The following is a 15,640-nucleotide window of genomic DNA, read 5'->3' as shown; positions in this document are numbered from 1 at the left end:
CCGAGGACACCAAAGATTAATTTAACATCTTAAAAAGTCTTGTGAAATGTCCCCTTTAAATTATCAGTCAATTCAGCGTTGATCTGAAATAAAGCTGAAAATAATGTTTTTCATACATTTTCCTAAAGTTGCTAATTCACACTGAAATATAATGCTCAACTCCTCACAGTGTTACTAAATGAAAAATTCTCCTGGGTAATTTTATCTCAATGCTGGCCCAGATAGCAGACGGTCTCGGCCCGAATGTGGCCTCATGATGGCACTGCTGGCGTGCTGCCGGCAACGGCATGCAACATGTCAGCCAAGTATGGGCCAGGTGTGGCAATGATGGCACTGGATCCATGATGGCAGATAATATTTGGGCCAGTTGTGATTGGGAGGTATGTGGCCCAGATCAGTCTAGTGATTGTAAGCCACATTTAAAATACTGATTTATAATAAATAATAAGAAGAATTTAAAGATTTTCAGGCTATCTTAATCTTAATGTTAATTTAACCTTTATTAAGTAAAATGTTAGTTTTGTATTAAAAGAAGCTAATATATTTGGACAATAATGTTTGTCTACATTTCAATCACATAAACTTGCCTTCAGATCATGGGTCAAGATTATTTTGTTCAAATGACCCTGAACTTCCAAAAGTTTTTCTTTCTGAATTTAAAAGTTTCTATAACGTTGCTTTGAGAAGCACCATGGATCGTTTCTATTTAAACTTGCTTTTGCGCGATTTTCATTGTAGCAGGAGTTTATTCCTGCTGAAGATTTCTGACTTCAATGACTAAACTATCATTGTGTACAATCAGATGTTAGATACTGCAGAAATAAACGTTACTGTGCTGAAGATTTCTGACTTCAATGACTAAGTAAAACTATCATTGTGTACAATCAAATGTTAGATACTGCAGAAATAAACAAAATGTATTGTTAACCTTCGCGTTACGTTAAGGATGCGCAGTTTATTTATAAAGTGCAACAAGAACCTACACGCGGATGACATCAAAGTACTGCGAGAGCGACTCGAAAGATCATGGACAGCATTCTGATTTCAAATCACTCTCGCGGTATTTTAACGTCATCCGTTTCTCAGTTCCTGCAACTCAGCATTACGTTGAACACCTTGTCAAAAATGATTGAGAGGGCCAATCAAATCAAAAAAGGCGAGTGCCACTGGCCAATCACATAACAGAAGACGAGCTTTCCTGTTAACGGAAGCCGAGCGGCGGCCAATCAAATTAACCAATAGGCGGGGTTACCGTCGGAGTAGCAGTTACACCGTGTCAATCAGTCGGACACACAGATTTCAAAGGCAGCAGGATGAAAGATAGTAAGTACCTGAACTTAAATATTTAAACTTTTCTTATCATAAAATTGTTTTTGTTTAAATGTCTTACAAACGTATAAAGGGATGCAAACGTTTACGTGATTCGTGTGTAACGTAATGTGTGACAATTAACGTTATATTGATATTAAATTAGCTGTTTTCTATCAGGTTAAGAATAACTGTGATCATATTATAATGAAGTAATCGAATTTGGTTATCTGGTCTTCCTGATGTTAGAACATTTATATAAAAACATATTTAAAAATGTATTTCTGTAACGTTTAATTTCCTTTTTTGATGAAAGTGTGTCTGTGTTCATCAAGACATGAAGACTCTGGAGTGGGACAAGAGAAGGATGATGGGGTGTATATTCCAATAGACACATTAAGGTAAATTAAATGTTGAGGCTCATGTTTACATCTTTTTGTTTATATATCAAAAGATTCCTCTATATGGCTAAATAATCACATTGTGATTTCAGTGAAAGCTGATAAATACAGAGGGCTGGACAGTGGTTTCATTCATTAGGTGAGTAAGAACTGACCATAGCCTAACATTACTTTAGTTACCCGAATTGCATTGTTGAATACAAAGGAAAATGGTAAAAATACAAATATTTTGAATATATGGAATACTGTGAAATTATTTTCTGTTAATCATCTGCTGTGTTTGCTTCAGGTAAAGAGGTGGGACAATGATGCTGACAGGACAGGAGGAGGTGACATTCAGGTTAGTGACAGTACATCAGGGCCACCATTTCATTTAATGTTAATTTGTTTGCTTCCAAAATCAATACTTGACAAATCTTTAGAATTATATTTGCAAAGCTGAATTTCTCATAGGTGAATAAAGTATGACAGCAATTGTGAAGACCTTAGACGTGCAGTATATGGTTCTTCTCTCTTTCATTTATATTGATTTGACTTAATTTTCTTGGTAAATAATAATGGGGATATTCCTAATATAATATATTTTAAATACATGCTTAGAACATATCTCATTTGCTTTGTATCTAAATGAAAAGTACCTCTTTAAGGTCTAAGCTATGTTTCATTTTATTTAGACATTCAACGCAGACATTTTCATCCAAAGCAACTTGAGGAAGAAAACAGAAGCAGTTCATCCTAAAAGGTTCATCTTCTAATTGTTTATCTAACTGTTTGTTTTAAAGTATATCATTAAGCTTTTAATTACTTTATAATATGGCTTTTGCTTCATAACAATTATTGATTTGCATCTGTTTTCTTTTATATAACAGTGGGCTGCTGTAATGTTTACATCTATGGAAAGAGGAGCTGAGAAGAAAAGATAGGCTGGAAAGCATTACTTCTTGTTGAGGATAATCCTGAATAGAAACACTTTCTCATACACATAGATTATTAGTAGTGCTTGATTGTTTGTTTCATTTTTATGAATTGTATTGTTTTAATTTTTCGTTTTATTTGAAATTACCTAAGTTAGATTCATGCTAATACTTTAACTGGACCTTAACAAACTAGTATTTTTGATTATTGCTGGCAGTTTATACTAGAAGAGTTTTAACACATACAATGTTGTAGTGTTATTGACGTGTGCTATTGATTAATAAAAAGGCAAACAATTTGAAAGTAATTTTTTGTGTGATTTATTTATTAATATAATTTGGGCAAGATTAGGCTGAGTTATGGCTCAGTTTTGGAAGTTCTGGTTAAATGCTGGTTTTAATATGGTTGACCTATGGCTGAGAACTGGTACCGATGTTATAACCTGTTCTGGCCCAGGTTTGGGCCAATTATGGGCTATTATCTGTCAGAGACATGGGCCAGTTGTGGCCCATGTGTGGCCTTTGTCCGTAATTCAGAACTGGGCCACTGTAGGGCCATCATTCTTCGTTGTATGTGGGCCGAGGAAAAACTGGTTGTGTGGGCCGGAGCTGGGCCGGAACAAAATTGCTATCTGGGGGGTTGGATAATACACAGGTTTTGTTATAAATAAACCTATGAGTTGAAACAACCCATCATTGCATTAAAACAACCAATAGGTTTATTTATAACCCAACATGTGCTCTTTCCAATATTTACCCAGCATTGGGTTAAAAATAACCCAGCAGAATTAAGAGTGTGGATATCCTTTCTAAATGTACTGCACGCAGAACTTAAAGAGTAACTAAACCCTAAACCAAATTTTTTTAGTTAATGATCTGTAAGAATGATGCTTTATTAGTGCTGTTCATTGATTTTAGTAAGTTTTTTGACATTTGGATATAAAGTGTTTCAATACTACAATATAAGGAGTAAAAACATCTGAGTGCTGCCCTCTTCAGGTTGAACGGTGGCTACTGCAGTTGAATTTTCCTATTGGATGTTGGGTCCAAGAAATAACTCGTGACGTAAGCAGGTTCAAGCTCACCACGCCCTTGTTACGATCTCACCACACACTTAGTTCGTCCCCTCTATCTCCGTTGGGATCTGCCCACTTTTCTTGCATTTTTCAAATATTGCAGTGGGTGGAGTCAGGCTCTGACCAGGGGTTTAGTTACTCTTTAAGGCGATACTTTAGCATTTAAGGGTAAATACTTATTGACAGCCTTATGATTCCCTTAGTGAACACTTAAGGTTTTTTCTTGCAACCCATTTTTTATTAAGGGTACCCTTAAGCTAAAGGACTTTCATGCAACCGGGCACAGGACCTTATTGATGTTAAAAGAGTTATTAAGAATGACAAGACTCAAAAACAATCTTTCTCGTGCTGACTGACAGATCTGAAGCATGGACACCTGCACACGAACCCGATATATGCAGACATAGACAGAGTTACTGTTTAAAAAATATCTGTTTTGACAAGAATTCACACAGATATAATCTGTTATGTCTTAAGTAAATGTTTGATTAACTGTTAAAAATATCTGATGTGTTAGATTATATTAGATCCTTGCATTACTGTAGATCTTATGACTGTCTGGGCCCTATCATGCATCCGGCGCAATGCGCGACACAAGTGTTTTTTGCTAGTTTCAGAACGATCATTTTCACATCCAGCATCATTTTGTTTAAATAGAAAATGCATTTGCGCCCATGGACAATCTGGTCTGAAAACGAGGTGTGTTCAGGCGCATTGTTGGCGCCTTGCTATTTTGAGGCAACTAAAATAGACTACGCCATTGACCAACTAAAACCTGGTCTAAAGTTAATGGTGCAATAATGTTTTTGTTATTTAATGAGCGCATTAGTAATGCTAGTAATGTGCCTTTAAACGAGACGACAATGTGCATTAGCTTTTCATATACATGGATAGCACACAAACACTTTTAAATATAACCATTAAGATTAAAATGTAAAAGATTATCATTGAGTCTCTTGGACATAAATGAGAACAGATTACGAGATGTTAGAAGGTGTAAAGAGCTGCTTCACCTGCAGCCTGATAAGAAATGTTATGTTTTGCTTTAAACAAATGCAAATATTGCATCTATTTTTAAATGTTTTTCTTTATGCTAACCCCATGGATTTATTGTATATGATGACTTTGTACCTGTGGGTATGGTGAGATAAGAAATATTTGAAGTAATGCTTTTCAAAACACTCACTGCACTGTCCGAGTGCTGAAACGTCTCCACATGTTTGTAAATTTTTAATCTCCAGTTTGTTAAGTTTTTTAGTGTACAAACCTTTTCTTGCTTGACTACATGTACTTTAAAGATTTTTATAAATCACTTATCTTGTCTGAAAGGAACAAGAATGTTGCTGATTATGTCTAAAGTAATAATACATTTACATACATATATCCTGCACGCCGGCTGATTTTAGGTCAAGATTTTGGCTGTAAATTGGCATAGCAATTTAGCCATTCAAACACTTCTGTTGGCTTCACCTCCTGCTGCTTGTTTAGTCGTCTATTTAGTCACAGGAATTAGTGCAAGAGTGTGTCCTTCATGTGCCCTAAATCATACATGTCTGAGAGACAGGACTTGATTCAGTAAATGAGGCTGTTAACTTAAGACATTTCAAGCCAAACATGATGGCTTTTGGTTTAATGCAGTAATTCTTAAAGTGTGGTCCACAGACCACTAGTGGTCCGCCAAACCCCCCCAGTGGTCCGCCAAAAGATGACCTAAACTAGGCAAGTGTCACTTATTTAACTCTTTCACTGCCATTGACGAGATATCTCGTCAATTAAGAGAAAACGCTTCCCCGCCAATGACAAGATTTTCCATCTTTCTGCAATACCGCTATTATCCACCAGGTGGCGCCCTTCCGCAACTTTTTAAACCCGGAAGTCTACTATGGCAGGCGGCTGCATGTCCGTGTCTGTTTTAAAGATCGCTCTGAATGGGATCTCTATGAAAAGTCCGTCACAAAATGAAATTATCTCTGCTTTTTGCTCAAAATGTGGTGTTTTTGCAGAAACCTACCCATATTCAAAAGCTGATTACAGAAGAACCACTAAAGGTAGGAGGAAACGTTTTTTTTTTGTTTGAAAGCAGAGGGTCTGTTCTTACCTTTGGTATATTGTATGTTTATATATTTAAAGAAGAACATTTTCTGGAAGGCATTCAACTTTGGTGAAAATCATGAAAAACACTGGCGCTGGCTGGCAACTTTTTTTAAAAACACTGGCGGTGAAATAGTAAGTAGATTTTTAATGCACTTGCGAAACTGTGATATCAGTTCTTAACATTCTGTTTTAATAACGTAAAAATGGATCGGTGGCTAAACCAAAGAGGAGTAAAAAGAAAAGATCAAGCATCAACTGAAAGCAGCTAAGATCCACAGATCTATTAGTTTTGTAATGTACTAGTTTTTGTTTCATGTGTAAAATCCCTTTAATTTGAGTGATTTTGGATATTTAAGGGGAATAGTTATAGTTACATAGTTACAACCATAGACTTCATATACCCACCACCTCAGTTTTAAACTAATGGCTCTTTGGAATGACATTAAGTGGAACCTAGGCTTTTATACTATGTTTAATTGCAGTTTTTTTTCACATGTGCAGTTTGTTGTTCATATTAAGCTGCAACCAATTTTAAATTGACTTTTTCAAATGAAATAAAATTCATATAATAATTTCTGAACATAGCATTGCATTAGTTTTGACTTGAAAGAGTTGCATATTAAACTTAAATTTAGATTATCCTTCCTATTTTGTTGTTTTTTTGGGAGCGTGTTAGAGTGGGATTCTGTTGTGTGGTCCTCAGAAAAAAATTGGAAGATAAAGTGGTCCTTGTGCTGAAAAAGTTTGAGAAACACTGGTTTAATGAGACAGTCCTTGCATCTGAAAAATATAAACCTCCCTACAGGGTATCCAAATACTATATAAAAGGATATAAAGGAATTTATGTATCAATGTTTATGATGGTTTACTGCAACTACTGACATTCTGAATTTGTATTTAGCTGTGGAGTGCATTAGCTATCAAATGTTGCTTTGCCTTAAACAAAACACTATTGGTTAATTAAAAAAATAAAATAAAAAGTGTGTGGGGGGGTCTTCTCGAAAGATCTGCACTGACTTCCTGTTTCGGTTAAAATGACATCATCACATTGAATAATGCTGTGTGTTCCAAAGCATTTCAGACTTTTTGTCTGAAATGTGAATAGGGTATGGAGATGTTTACCTCTTATTGGATTTCCCTTATTGTGAAAAGTATGGAGATTTGCATACAGCCAGATCATTGACTTTACTCTGAAAACTCCAAATTGTTATTCTTTGCAAGCAGACAAAATTTAGTCTGGTGTGGAAGCATTATTATTCATAAATCCTTTACCAAAAATAACTTTATTCAATGTGCTAATGTCTGTTTAAATAAGAGTAAATGAGAGTACATTATCAATCTATTGCATTTTCACAAATATACAAAGAACTCTTGCAGACAGAAATATGAATCTTTAAACTTATAGGCATTATAATTATGTTTTTATATCCGTTCGTTTGTTTTTATGGATCCATTTAAAATCGTTCACATCCGTATAATAATGCATCATAAAAACCTCTCAGAAAATATGCAAATAGTGTTATTTCGGTATCATTTTACAATAAGGTTGTCTTTGTTAAAATTAGTAATACAATAACTAACAATAAACAATAAGCAATAAGCCCCAAGAAGCAGTGGGTTACCAGTGCATTTTATAACAGCTAAGGGGCGTTGTTAGGCACGACGCGAAGCGGCAGTCAAGTGTGACTGAAACAGAGCGCAGTTCCCAACCAACACAGACGCAGCCACGACACAATGAAAATATGATTTAAGACTGTGGTGGTGTTTATTTTTATAAATCACCATTCATCTAATTATACATTAACATTTATATTGTGCAACTGTTGAAGTGATCATCAAATATGCTTGGAAGCATGCTGAACTCTTTACCCGTCAGCGTTTTTTTTTTTTTTTTTTAAGTTGCCACCCATTTGTAGTTTAATGCCTTGCAGAAAAATTATCTTCTTTAAATAAACATAAAATATCAAATGAAAGAACAGACCATTCGCTTATAAACAACAACAACAAAAAAAACGTTTCATCCTACCTTCATTTGTTCTCTTATCACCTCTCAAATTTTTTGCTAAAAGCGGAGATAATTCCATTTTTGTGAAGAACTTTTGTAAGAGATCAGATTCAGAGCCTGATGAAAACACGCTGTTTTCAGTGTTGAGTGAATGCGTCAGTGTTTAAGTTGGGTAAGATCGCCACCCAGTGGATAGCGGAAATATGAATTTGAGTTAGAAACTCCTCAGGGAGTGTTTTCTCTTTATTGATTAGATGACTTAACAATATTTATTGACATTTATCTGGATATCGCCATAATTGTGCATTTGTATACAAATAAAAAATATGATTACAGACTGTGGTGTTTATTTTCATAAATCAGTATGCAGCAACACTGGCGCAGTGATACTTCTGTAATTCTCATTTGTACATTTTCGTTTACACATCAGAGACAAAATTAATACTTGAAACTATATGAATAATTTATGCATGCAAAGCAATGGAAACACAACTTTTTCATGCCATTTCACAGCTAAAAAATTGTGAACGAGACCATGTCAATGAATGTTTTGTTTGTTCTGTGATAGCTGATAGCGAAACAAACACCATCAGTAGTGGCAAACGAGTTTCTGAAGTATTGAAATTAGCCTTCTAAGGATATCCACTCTCTTTTTCCCCAAGGTTGTTTTGCTCTGCTGATAGCATCAGCATGCCGGGCCAATCTTAAGATAGATTAATGTGTCATTGGACAGGAGCAGTCTTTCATCAGATGTCTACAATATCTGTCTGGATCAACCAGAGTATTGTCAGTGAAAACCCACGCTGCACACGACAGCAGCAAACTTCAAAAATTCGCTCAGTCTTTCTCTCTTGGGCAGACTAGTTCTCTAGTGAGGCTGAACACAAGATGATTCTTGAGACATAACATGCATATAAATAGCTCAACACGACTCGACTCTGACTATACTTAAGCACCATGTTGAGAGATGGAACGAGAGCACGTGAGTATGAAGATGAGGATTTGTATTTAGTCACAATGAATATCTTAGTGCCTGGTGATGAAATAAAGAACACAGCCTTAGCATGTTTGCCTGCTTTTCTGAATACAGCATCAATCAAATTTACAAGAAACCAGAGAGATTAGCATCACTACATAGACCAAATCAATAGACAACAGAGTTTAAGGGACCTTTATGATTTAAGCGCATGGTCTAAAGCGCACGGCGGACAATCTAAAAGGGCGTGCCTGAATCCACTACTGATAATTTAACCATGGGTTAAAAGTTTGTTCGACTAGTGCACAGTCTAAAAGGGTTGTTCCTATTCTCGTAATGAGTAATGGGTGTGTTTTGGGCGTAATGTGCAATAAACCAATGAGAGTCTCATCTCTTATCCCCTTTAAAAGCCAGTTGTGCTCACGCCATGCCGATTACCCTATTCAGATGGTGGGATCTGTAAACTGAAAAACTATGCAGAGCAAGAAGACTACCAGTTTAAGATTGATGTAAAAAATTGCATTGTTTTCATTTGTATTGAAAGTGTTATTTTTGAATTAAAACTTTTGGTTCTCTTTAAGACATTTTCTTTCAGTCATGGAAGTAAAATTAGCATTAAAATGCATTTGCTATTAAAACAACAACGTGATGCTTAAACTAGCAAAAAAACTTGTGCCATGCATTGCACTGCATTTCGCCGGGTGTAGGACCCCATTGACTTAACCAATTTTGCCAAAAAAGGAGCCCACACAAAAGACCCATCGAGTCGTAAGGAGATCATTGTTTTTTTTTTTGTTATAAAATACTCTCTGGTTCTCATATGATTGCTAATAGCAAATGTCTTAGTTTGCTCTTTTGAGTTCTTTAGTACAACCAGTTTGGTAGGCCTGCCTAATGGACTTCCTCAATTCACCAGGACATTGGTCACACTCACAGGCTTTCCAATTTATGCCCCTTTTAAAAATAAGTTTACATTTTGTTTCAACTGAGAATAGAAATACTTCACTGGAAAATTATCATCATCTTGTACAAAATGAACATTTGTTTAAAAATGACAGACAATCCAAAGTCTAAAATAAATTATTCAAAGCAGAGAAGGACTTTCTGGAGTTGAATAATTACAACACAGCTGTGGTGCACCTGACTGATAAGAAATGATGGGAAATTCTAAGACAATTAAGTGATTTTGTCTTTCACGAACATTTGCTTTCCAACCCAATACACAGAGAACAAAAACAGACATTCACTCTTAACTCTTCCCTTATGATAAACATGTGGAATTTAACTAAATCAAATATCAATTTCTACGAGAGGCTGCCCTGTTGTCCAAAAAGGTTCCGACCAATATTTCCATTATGTTCCCACAGTAGCTGGACAAACAGAACAGGACCATTAAAACTTGACTGGTAATACTAGTTACATGGTCTTGCTGGTTAAGCTTTTGGGTTTCTTATGTGAAATAACTTAGAGGATAAGTTGCAATGTTAGTGTATTATTTTCTATCAGGATAATGTCGATGGCAATAGTAAACATAGGTAATATGAATATCCTGGCGTGTGGTCTGCAGCTATCTAAAAAATTATATCTTCAAATATTTTGTTTAACTTGGTCTGGTTCTGGTCTGTGCAGCTCCGCATGCAGTTGATTAAGAAGATTAAGAACACATTAATGTTTAAATTCCTATAGTCTTGTGTTTGACTCCTAATAGCATTTTAAAACAATCCACATTACGTCTAAACGTTTGCATATTTAGAGAATTATTGGTGTATTTTGATTTGTTTACCTCTGGAGTCTGATCATGCCTTATTTTTTTTACCAAATTGGAAAATCTATTATTTGTTATAGTTTTTCTGACAGCTGTTTTGTTTTTTATCCATATTTGAAGAGTTTGGTTCCAAAACGCAATAAATCCATTTTGACTAATTTTGGTAGTTGGCAGTTGAATGTAGCGTTGTCATACTTGGTACGGCATCTTTACATCTAACCATATTCTTGCCAGTGTAAAGATATAATCCGCATTTGACCAAAATTGAGTTCAAATTGGACATACGTGCATATTTTACAGTAACGGTGGGCGATACGCGTTCTTCCGATCATTAATTAGAATTGCCAAGTGCATTCATCTTTGCCATGTTAAATTCATTTAGTTAACTAGTGGTATACACTGATTAAATTAATCAAAACACTAAGTTTGCCATATAGACCTTTTTACTGTTTGTACACAATGATGACGTGGCAGCGTATGTGCGCGCATTTAGGCAACGGAAGTATGGCAAGAATCAGCAGTGAAGCAACACAGACAGAGAAAGTTATTTTAAAGAGTTGACTTTATCAGCTAACAGAGCCGTGTACTATAGTGAAGTGGATAGAAGACGTTAGCAGATGGCCAAATATAAAGTGGTAAAAAAAATTAGTATATTATATTAGTGCAACCAAACGCAACAACCAAACATTTTGATGCTGGGAAACCATTTTAATAAACTTTCTGAGTTGCTAACATGTTAGAACCAATGGGGAATAACACCACTTCCGTTGCTGAAATGTGCGCGCAGACTATTTGATCATGTGGGCTGTAAAAGGGTCTAATAAGAACACTGTCATTGCTGCTGTCAGCCTTGGGATGTCGTCGCTGAACTTTTTTGACAGCGATCAGCTGTAAAATGTTTTGGTTGAATAATGTAAAGTTTTTCATAAGATCTCCTGAGGTCAATGTGTTAGCATGACAGAAGCTTGATGCTGTCGTGTGAGAACAAACAACAGCCGGCATTTTTCCATTTCCCGAGTGTCTTATAAGTCTTCCCTGCCACAGAAAACTATCACAGGTCTATCTATACCATCAAAAGTATTATTTTGTTTTTGTTTGTTTGTTGTTAAGCGCATTAAACTTTTCATTTGTTTCCCTTATGTTCTGCATCTAATGAATAATTGTAAGGAATGCTCAGAAATACTGGGATCCATTATGCGGTGTTTATTAAAACAAACCAATCAGGCAAACAAACTGAAACGTCAGGCAGAACAGTAGTCAGAGTTCAAGCAGGTAGATCAAAACACAGATAGGCAGTCCAATTCAGGCAAACGAAACAAAGGGCAAATCCAAAGGCAGCTAAACAGATATAACAGGCAGATAGTCACAACAATAGGCAGTCAGAATAACACTCAGAAAACGCTCGGTATGCAGGTAAACTGGCAATACTTCGCGCTAGCCCTAGGCTAGCTTGAAACTTAAATAGGGACAAACAGGAAACAGTCAGAGAAGCAGAGGGCGGCGCCATGTCAGTACTCAGGCGAGGGCTCCCTCTGGCGGCGTGGTGGTATGGACGTTACAGAATCCCCCCCTCTAGGAGCACCTCCGGGCGCTCTACGGGGCCTTCCTCTAGGGCGTGGTACAGGACGGTCAGGTCTGGCTCGGTGGAACTCCTCGATGAGGTTGGGATCCAGAATGTCGTCCGAGGCTACCCAGGACCTTTCCTCAGGGCCATAGCCCTCCCAATCGACCAGATACTGGAGACGACCCCCGCGCCGCCTCGAGTCCAACAACTCTCTCACGGCGTATGCCGGTTCCCCGGCAACGTCGAGAGGAGGAGGTGGCTCAGGAGGCTCGGCGTTGGGGTCGTACTCATCATGGTAAGGTTTTAACAGGGAAGCATGGAAAGAGGGAGAAATACGATAATTAACAGGCAGCTCTAATTGGTATGTAACATCATTTATTTGTCTAATTATTCGGAAAGGTCCTGCGTACCTCGGACTTAGTTTCTTAGACGGGAGCTGGAGTTTCAGATCCCGGGTGGAGAGCCAGACCCTCTGACCAGGCTGGTACGGGGGATGAGGACGTCTGTGACGGTTGGCGTGGAACTCTTGGTTGCGGATCGCCCTCTGGAGTCTAACATGAGCACTTTCCCAAACTTCTCCACTCCTCCTCATCCAGTCATCAACGGCCGGAACATCCGAAGGCTCTCCTGACCAAGGGAACATGGGGGGTTGATAGCCGAGGACCCACTGGAAGGGGGTGAGATTGGTGGAGGAGTGTCTCAACGAGTTCTGTGCATACTCGGCCCAGGGCAGGAATTCTGACCAGCGGTGTTGTTCTCGGGTACAATAGGACCTCAGGTAGCGCCCAATCTCTTGGTTTAATCTTTCCACTTGGCCGTTTGACTGGGGATGATAACCAGATGTTAAGCTTACATTTATGTCCAGATTATTACAAAACGCTTTCCAAACCTGTGAGGTGAACTGGGTTCCACGGTCAGAGACGATGTCTTCGGGTATTCCATAGATTCTGAACACATGGTGAAACATAGCTTCGGCGGTTTCCATGGCAGTGGGTAAGCCTTTGAGGGGTACAAGTCGGCAGGATTTAGAAAATCTATCTATAATGACCAAGATGGCTGTATAATTATTAGAGCGGGGCAGATCAGTGATGAAGTCAATGCTGAGATGGGACCAGGGACGTTGAGGTATGGGTAAGGGTTTAAGAAGACCGGAGGGTAATTCTTTAGGTGTTTTGGATTGGGCACACACTCTACAGGATTTCACAAATTGGGCTACATCATGATTCAGGGTGGGCCACCAGAAGGATGTCTGGACTAAAGCTGTGGTGCTGATAATACCTGGGTGTCCCGAGCTGAGTGAGGTGTGCACCCATTGCATTATTCGGGGTCGCAGCATTAGGGGAATGTAAGTTTTCTCAGGTGGACATTCAGGTGGAACAGGGTCATTCAGGTGTTCTTGAGTGATCTCTTGCATGATATCCCACGCTATTGGAGCAATGATAAGAGAAGGTGGTATAATAGGGACAGGCGAACGGTCAACAGGAGTGGGCTCGTGGTATCTGGACAGAGCATCAGCTTTACCATTCTTGTGTCCGGGTCTGTAGGTGATTGAAAAATTGAAACGGGTGAAGAACATGGACCATCTTGCCTGGCGTGCATTCAATCTCTGAGCTCCCTTCACGTACTCAAGGTTTTTATGATCCGTCAGGATGACAATATGATGCTTCACACCCTCAAGCCAATGCCTCCATTCCTCCAGGGCTGCCTTTATGGAAAGAAGTTCCTTGTTGCCTATATCATAGTTTCTCTCTGCCTGAGTGAGTTTCCTGGAATAATAAGCACAAGGGTATACCTTATTTTCTGGACCGTGACGTTGTGACAGAACAGCTCCTACTCCAGTATCTGATGCGTCAACCTCCACGATGAACTGTTTTTCAGGGTCATGATGTTTCAGGATCGGGGCGGTGGTGAAACAGGTTTAAAGTTTCTGAAAAGCATGCTCGGCTTGTACGTTCCAGAGGAGTTTCTTGGGTTTACCTTTCAGTAGGGATGTCAGGGGAGCTGCTACTGTACTGTAGTTGCGGATGAATCGACGGTAGAAGTTTGCAAATCCTAAGAAACGCTGCAAATCCTTAACGGTGCGGGGTGGAGGCCATTCGGTGACTGCCTTGACTTTGGTGGTGTCCATCTCAACACCCTGTGAACTAATGTTATAGCCCAGGAAGTTAGTTTTCATGACATGAAATTCACATTTTTCTGCTTTGACGTATAACTTGTTCTGGAGGAGGCGAGACAGGACTTCCTTAACATGACAGACATGGTCCTCCATATTATTGGAATAAATCAAGATATCGTCAATGTAAGCAATAACATACTGGTTTAGGAGGTCCCGGAACACTTCATTGATGAATGACTGGAAGACGGCGGGAGAGTTAGATAGACCATACGGCATCACGAGGTATTCATAGTGCCCTCTAGTGGTGTGGAATGCAGTCTTCCATTCATCACCTTCACAGATACGAACCAGATTGTAGGCACTACGTAAGTCCAATTTGGTATAGACTTTAGCTTCCCTCAGTTGTTCTAGAGCGATAGGTACAAAAGGTAAAGGGTAGGGAAATTTAACAGTGATTTTGTTCAAACCTCTATAGTCGATGCAAGGTCTTAGGCCACCATCCTTCTTCTCTACAAAAAAGAAGCCGGCTGCAGCAGGAGATGTGGAGGTCCGAATGAAGCCGTTTTGTAGTGCTTCAGATATGTAATCCTCCATGGCTCGGGTTTCAGGTTGAGACAGGGGATAAATCTTACATTTAGGAGGCATAGCATTAGGTAGTAGTTCGATAGCACAATCCCAAGGTCTATGTGGGGGTAATTCGGTTGCTTTGATTTTGCTTAACACTTCAGCATATTCAGAGTAGACATCAGGAATCAGAACATTCTTACCAGTAGGGCTTTCAACATTGGTAGACAGACAGGGTTTGGGCTTCAGATGGTTAATGCAGGTTTCCATACAACGAGATGACCACTGTAGAATCTCTCCTGTTCTCCAGTTTATTTTAGGGATGTGTGCGACCAGCCAGGGGTGCCCCAATATGATGTCATAGCGGGGTGAAGAGATCACATACAAGGTAACCGTTTCAAGGTGAAGGGAGCCAACTTGGAGAGTGAGGGGAACAGTCTGGTGAGAAATACCTTTGCCGATGGGTACATTGTTGACGGCATAAATGCTTAATGGAGGTTGGCATGGGATGACAGGAATGAGAAATTTATTGACAACATCTTCATGAATGAAGTTTAGTGCGGAGCATGAGTCAATTAATGCTGTGAGTGACATGGTTACATTATTGTGGATGATTGTTACTGGTTGTGAGCACATATCATAACAAGAAGAGAGATTAAAGAGTTGGTTTACCGTGCTGGTGTCGCAAGGTTTCTTGGCTGGACAGTTATTGATGCGATGTCCAGGTTTCCCGCAATAGAAACATAAGTTGTGTTCACAACGTCGCTGTCGTTCTGCCATGGTCAGAGGAGCGAACCCCGTCTGCATAGGTTCTACAATGTCGTTAGTGTTTGCAGCAGTATGGAACACTTTACTGG

General features: G+C 38.6%; 1 long non-coding RNA gene across 1 annotated transcript; it reads left to right on the top strand.

The window, feature by feature from the left end:
- The first annotated feature begins 536 nt into the window (after positions 1-536).
- On the top strand, positions 537-2,659 carry LOC135750126 (uncharacterized). The gene is made up of 6 exons (XR_010532590.2): positions 537-1,323; positions 1,625-1,709; positions 1,802-1,848; positions 1,999-2,049; positions 2,384-2,451; positions 2,579-2,659. It is a non-coding gene; the product is annotated as an uncharacterized lncRNA (long non-coding RNA).
- The last annotated feature ends 12,981 nt before the right edge of the window (positions 2,660-15,640 follow it).

This window comes from Paramisgurnus dabryanus, chromosome 12, assembly GCF_030506205.2.
Source record: "Paramisgurnus dabryanus chromosome 12, PD_genome_1.1, whole genome shotgun sequence".
Taxonomy (NCBI): domain Eukaryota; kingdom Metazoa; phylum Chordata; class Actinopteri; order Cypriniformes; family Cobitidae; genus Paramisgurnus; species Paramisgurnus dabryanus.
The sequence above is the reverse complement of the archived record's forward strand: the minus strand, read 5'-3'. Positions and strand labels throughout refer to the sequence as shown.